Here is a 7,182-nt window from a genome sequence, read left to right as displayed (position 1 = left end):
AAACTAGAACTACTACATTGATATAAATACTTTCATGTTTTGATAGCACATGTATGCTATTTGAATATGTGCAATGTGTGAGAAAATTTTAATAAATCTATAATAATTGAAGACATGAAATATTTGTGATGATTACAGATGCCTGACTTCCAAGCCTAAACATGTTTAATATGACTATTTTCCTTTCAATAAAACATACTATTCATTTTTGGATATTCATTCATTTGATAAAATATACTATCATTCAAAATTTCCTTTTGAAAAATGATTATTTTCATGTAATAACAATTTATATGAGAACTTACATGAGCAATTAAAAGCACATTTGTAATTAAAATTTCACAATCTGTAGGTTTTGCGAAAACTAATGATATGAAAATGGAAGTGAAAATCCCTCCCATTTTTTTGTTGTTTGTTTTGGAACTCCAACGAGCATTACTCAGGACTTACTCTTGGCTCTGTGCTCAGGTAGCACTTCTGGTTGTACTCTGAGTATAAAAACTTAGAGCATTATATCTAGCTCTACAGCTAGAGTCAAGGTTGACTCTGTGCAAAACCATATCTTTTATTTCTCTGGCCCCTCTCTAAGAAATGTTTTAGAATGTTTAGCTAAACACAAACAATGAGAAAGTATTAAATATAAATGAAGGTTTAGGAGATGTTTCTAAGAGAACTTCAAAAACTGAATACAGATTGTACTACTATATTAAAACAGAATGAAGCAATTTGTTTGTTAATTAAGTGCCCTGGAATGCTATTGCCATTTATTCATATGGAAAACAATGTAGCTTTACAGACTCCCCAAATAACTACTCAACCAACCATAAAGGCAGTTTTAGTTTTCTCATAGTCAGAAAAAAGATAATTAGAATTGACAGGAGAGAAATTTCATAGACCGAATATTGAGCATAAGTTTTTAAGTGATACAGAAAAGTGTTTCCTTTTCCCTATGACATAGTGTCTGAGATAATCCCAGTACCAGTAATCCTTAACAGCATAGGCAAAAAAGGGTTATGGGATATGGAAAGAGGATAAATTGGTTTTGCATTTAAACAACACAGTCTCATTCTTTTCTTTTCTTTCTTTCTTTTTTTTTCTGTTTGTTTTTTTTGGGTCACACCCAGCAGCGCTCAGGGGTTCCTCCTGGCTCTATGCTCAGAAATTGCTCCTGGCAGTGTCGGGGGGACCTTATGGGATGCTGGGATTCGAACCACTGTCCTTTTACATGCAAGGCAAATGTCCTGCCTCCATGCTATCTCTCCAGTGCCCAGAGTCTCCTACTTGACAGGGACCCAGGATATTTCTCTTGTGTTTCCTATGAACAAAAACTTGGCAAAGGAAGTGAATAAAGAACTGGAGCAATAGGGCTTTGTCTTGCAATCCCTATAGGATCCCTTGTATCCTATCTGGTCCCCTGGGTACAACCAGTAGTAATTCCTGAGTGCAGAATCAGGAGTATCCCCAGAACATTGGGGGGTGTGGCACTAAACCAAAAAGCATATAAATAAATAATTAAATTAATGAATAAACTCAAAGAAAATTTGTCTTAAAAAAATTAAGAAACTAACCAAGAATGACCTTCAGGTCATTTTACTCCTAAAAAGGCATTTTTAGATTTGCCCTAGTGAGATTGAACAAGCCATTTTTCTCATCAGAGAGGCGAGTGGCTCTGGAAGTATTTTTGCAGAAGCATCAAGAGACAGTTCCCTCAAGTCCTACTAGTGCTCAAGAGATACTCTGCAGATCTCTGAGTTTGTCTAATTCACTTTGACCAGAAAATCTGCCTTATAGAAACTCCAGAAAGGAAAAGCAATAAATAACTTGCACTAGACACAAGCTAGGGAAATTGGAGAATATCAGTGACAATCTCCCAGAAAGCAAACAAAAATAGATCACATAAATGCAAAGACTAGAAGCTCAACATCAGTTTTCTCAGCAACAAGGGTGACAGGAGAATGAATCATGGTCATATCTCTAAATTGCTGTAAGTAAAGCCCGTTACACCATCGTTTAAATGCATAAGCACTAAATAGACCCTAGGCACTGAACTTGGAAGAAATTCATTGGACATGAAGTATATAAGAAAAGAAGAAATGGTATTTTATAAACAAGCAATGACTCGTAAATACTCGACATGTTTGGAAACATGGAGACTACACAAAAACAAAAATAAGCTGAGTGAAAATATTAGAAACACAGAAAATATTTTTAATTCTTCAATTTTTGAGTGAATACTATTTTTTATCAATTTTTAAATATTATAGAAAGATTAGACAGAATCTATAAATATCTAAATGAAAAAAGACTAAAATTTGATTAAATTAGTTACATTTTAAGCAGACATATAGCTTTCACACAAATACAGTTTAAAGTACACTAGTAAAATACATGTCCACTTTTTCTATACTCAGATTATAAAGATGGAATGTTAGTTGATTCACATATTGACTATTTAATATTTGACATACTTTCTCTTTCTCTGCCTTTCAGGTTGGCAGACTCATACATTTATATTTTTTTGGATTTGTTTTATGGTTTGACCACATATTTCCCTCTTTATATTTAATTTTGCTGTCTTTATGTCTGTGCAGGAGTAGTTTTTATAAACAGAAACCTATACGTTGATTTCATTTATGTTTCCAGTCACTAATGTTTAGGTTCATTTTTGTTCATTTTGTCTCAGATACCACAAGAAACACATTACCTCAGGAAAACTGAAAATTCGTGATAATGTAGATTATTCCCGAATATTTACCTAGCACTTGCAAAAGTTGTGGTAACGGTTGCAATGGACCCTGCCAGTACCTCCGTGATGCAAACACCTTGTCTGAGATCTCACACTGGAGCTTTGTTTCCATGCTGAACAGCTGAAAGCCCTTTGGACCCAGAATGGTCCTTGCTGGTTAGCAGGGCAGGTTGCAGGTATAATCCTGCCAAAGGGACTGCATTTAAGTAATAACTTGTCCAAGAGTCTAAGTCTTCACTTATTCTGAAGCTTCATAATTCGTTTCTGCTTTGGGTCCTCAAAGTAGAGGGAAACATAGCTTCTGGTCCTCTGACTCCCGAGGTTCCCAAATTAGCCAAAGGTCCAATCATCAATGTGTCACATAGTGGCTACATTATATTGTGTCATCATCTCCCTCATTTTGTGCTTTGAAACTTCTCATCGTTCTGCAAATTCTTTCTGTATAATACCCCAACTTTTGATTAAATGTGTGTATAAGGTTCAAAGAGGCTTGCTTAATATTCTCAATGGGCACTAAATTTGGATCACTGCTCATCCTGCATTTCTTTCTTTTTTTTTTTTTTTTTTTTTTTTGGTTTTTTGGGCCACACCCGGCGGTGCTCAGGGGTTCCTCCTGGCTGTCTGCTCAGAAATAGCTCCCGGCAGGCACGGGGGACCCTATGGGACACCTGGATTTGAACCAACCACCTTTGGTCCTGGATCGGCTGCTTGCAAGGCAAACGCCTTGCTGTGCTATCTCTCCGGGCCCTCATCCTGCATTTCTTTTTTTTTTTTTTTTTTTTTTTTGTGGTTTTTGGGTCACACCCGGCAGTGCTCAGGGGTTACTCCTGGCTTCATGCTCAGAAATTGCTCCTGGCAGGCACAGGGGAACATATGGGACGCCGGGATTTGAACCGATGACCTTCTGCATGAAAGGCAAACGCCTTACCTCCATGCTATCTCTCCGGCCCCTCATCCTGCATTTCTTATAGAAAGGGTACAGATGGTCTTTCAAAGCATAGATGGTCTTTCAAAGCATCGTCTTTCAAAGTATGTTTCAAGCTATGTCCAATGATTACATGGCAGATATTAGGCCGATAGACTGAAATATCTTCAGAGGTTTATCTTCAAGTTGTACTACTTCATCCATAATCTTAGAAACTATCTGAACCAGCAAAGCCAGGTGTTTCTGTAAATAGTTAGCAATGTGCACTGTCCAGTTTAGCTAGTGGGTGAACACATTAAAGCATCATATTCTTATGAGTCTAGCTCACGGCTGAAGCCCTTCAGTTTCATTTGTTTGGCTTTGCAATGGAGTTGAGTCTACCGACACATTTGTAGGAACAGTGTCAAGGAGAGTAATGCCTGCTTTCATCTATGCTTTTGATAGTTTGACTCTATAATCTATTTTGAATTGATATTTATATACATCGTTATATTTTATAACGATATCTGTTTGTCTGATGTTGAATAACTTTTTATTCATTTACTAGTAATAATACTATATATAATAAAATATAATCATAACATATAATTATGTTTAATTATTTATAATTATATTATAGAATAAATAGGATATATATTCTATAATATAGTAATTATATAGTAATTAAACTATAGTAATATTATATACGCATAACTATAATATAACAAGTCTGTTTATGTCTGATGTTGAATAACTTATTCATTTACTAGTAATATTACTAATACAGCTTATTAAAAAAACCTTTGTGATTTTATGTATAATTTTAAATCAGATTTAGTTGCTGTTGTATTATATCTTTTGGGGGAGGGTAGAGGAGAATATTAATTCATTATCAGCTGTATATCAGCTTTGCAAATTATCTTCCCTATATCTTCCCAAACTAGCTTTCAATTGTGTTGGTTATTTCCTTTGCTGGCTAAAAGTTGAGTGTATTTTCCCCCTCATGGAGAATAGTACATTGGATTTTATAAAATCTATGAATTTTAAACTCACTTAGCTCTATATAATTTTATGTAAGTATATAATTTGTGATTATATCTTTCAGCTTCATGCAGTAGTATTATTCTTTATAAAACTATGTTTCCTTGATTTTATTCAGTTATTTGTCATTTATTATGCATGTTTGAGTCTTTCCAGAAAATTCATCTGGAATTATTTTTTAAATATAATTTTTATTTTAATTGTAGTGGCTTACATATCGTTCACAGTAATATTCCAGGTACATATTTACATTGAATAAGGGAATTCCCACCACCGCTCCCATCCTGCCTCCCATATCCTCCACTCTCCCCACCAGGGGGTGATAGAATGCGTAGTCCCTTCTGTTTATGTTTATTTTGTTTATTTTTTGTTTATTATGTTTATGTTTATTATGTTTATTACTTAGTGGTCTTATAACTGTTTGGTCTTGGTGCCTCCGTTACTGCCCCCTCTAATTGGGAGGTGGGACTAGAAAGTTCAAGTTATGTGGTTTTGTTTGAGGAAGAGAAAGGTAAAATAATGGGGTAAAAGTCGACTACGCCGACTATAGGCAGAGTCATTCTAGAGGCTCTCATCCTTGGTTTGAGGGACGAAGGGGAAAAGAATAAAGTGAAACACCACAACAGTTCAAAAAGAGGAATCAAATAAGATATCCAGTGAGCACTGCAGCAATAAAATATGCACCATATAGTTGGCATGGTCTTGAGATAGGAAATATGATAAGGTGGAAAGAGAAAGAAGAGAAAAGAAGAAAAAAAAAGTAAATATATACTTAAAAAAATGGACAACTACTTCAATATCTACCCCAAAACAAAGAAATAGACAAAAACTAGATAAAAAATAATAATATATAAAAAAATTTAAAAAGAAGGATTATTTAGTATTTTTGTCTCTTCCCCCTCCCCCACCCTGCATAGGCACAGTAAATATTGGGGTCATCCAAAACGGGAATCCCCTTGGCCTAAGAGATACAGGGTTTCTCATTTTTTAACCATATCCATGTTTAAATTGATTTGTTTGTGTACCTACAAATACATTATAAGGGAAACCACATTTTCTTATTGAATAGTTCAGACATTTAAGAAAATGTGTTAAAATGCACAACTATTATTGTATGAATTTACCTTTACTAATCATAGATCCTCTGCTCAAGGGACTGTTCTTTATATTAAAAGTCTTATGGGGAATGGTGTAACCCTTTTTTTTTCTTTTTTACTTATTTTTTTCCTCCATTCACAATACAGATCAGGCAAAAGGCCTGAGTTGAGGTGTATATGGGGTGCATTTACAGTATCTCCTCTTTCTATACAGTCAGTGTAAAGAACACAGCCTGTGGTAAGCATTGAGAAGCCTTATCTTTTCAATTTTTGATTTTTTATATATACATATATATATGTGTATATATATGTATATATATACATATATATATGTATATATATGTGTATATATATATATATATATATATATATATATATATAAACCCTTCACCAGTGTAACATTCCCTTCACCAATATCCCTAACCCAAACTGGCCTGTACTCTAGACAGGCTTTCTATTAAAGAATGGGTGTAGCCCATTCTTTACGTATATTTTAAAATTTTGGTTTGTTAGCAACACATGCTTCTAGGTTTACTTTGTATTTTTTCAAAGTAAATATTTATTTTCGTCAATGCAGAATTTTGTCGATGATAAATTTTCAGCATAGTTTAAATCATCTCTTGACTTATGGTTTACAAATTATTGTATTAAGAATCAACTCTCAGATGCATTTCTTTCTATGAGATCATAATTTTCATTTACTTGACTGTTAAAAGATACTCTCTTGGGGCCAAAGCAGTGGCACAAGTGGTAGGGCATTTGCCTTGCATTAGGTAATCTTAGGATGAACTGTGGTTTGATCTCCTGGTGTTCCATATGGTCCCCCAAGCCATGAGCGATTTCTGAGACCATAGCCAGGAGTAACCCTTGAGTGTCAACAGGTGTGCCCCCCCCAAAAAAAAGCAAAAAAAATTACTCTTGTTAGCAGCAATCTGTCAATAGGCATTTTTTTCCATTTATCAAGATAATTTATTTGAAGTTTTTAAATCTAAATATTGACTTTTATTTTTTGGTTTTTGGGTCACACCCAGCAGCACTCAGAAGTCACTCCTGGCAGGCTCAGGGGACCATATGGGTTATCGGGATTCGAACTGGTGTCAATCTTGTGTTGGCCGCATGAAAGGCAAACACCTTACCAATGTGCCATCACTCCAGCCCCTAAATATTGGCATTATAACAATAATTCTTTAAAAGTTCTCATAATTATATTGTCACTTTATTATTTGTCTCTCTCATTATAGTCATTCAAATTAATCTGGTAGATCCATTCATTTTGGTATTTTAAAATTTGGTTTGTTTATTTTCCATCACCAGGATAAGCATCTCAGTGTTTCAGAAATTTGTTCTTTATTTAGTGATTACTAGTTTAGTTATTTGATTTAATAGTTATTTGA

At 34.5% G+C, this 7,182-nt stretch overlaps 1 non-coding gene across 1 annotated transcript; it reads right to left on the bottom strand.

The window, feature by feature from the left end:
• Positions 1 to 5,910: 5,910 nt before the first annotated feature.
• Positions 5,911 to 6,043, bottom strand: LOC126007868 (small nucleolar RNA SNORA51). The gene has a single exon (XR_007495344.1). It is a non-coding gene; the product is annotated as a small nucleolar RNA SNORA51 (small nucleolar RNA).
• Positions 6,044 to 7,182: the final 1,139 nt, after the last annotated feature.

This window comes from Suncus etruscus, chromosome 4, assembly GCF_024139225.1.
Source record: "Suncus etruscus isolate mSunEtr1 chromosome 4, mSunEtr1.pri.cur, whole genome shotgun sequence".
Classification (NCBI taxonomy): Eukaryota; Metazoa; Chordata; class Mammalia; order Eulipotyphla; family Soricidae; genus Suncus; species Suncus etruscus.
This window is presented reverse-complemented; position numbering and strand designations above follow the sequence as displayed.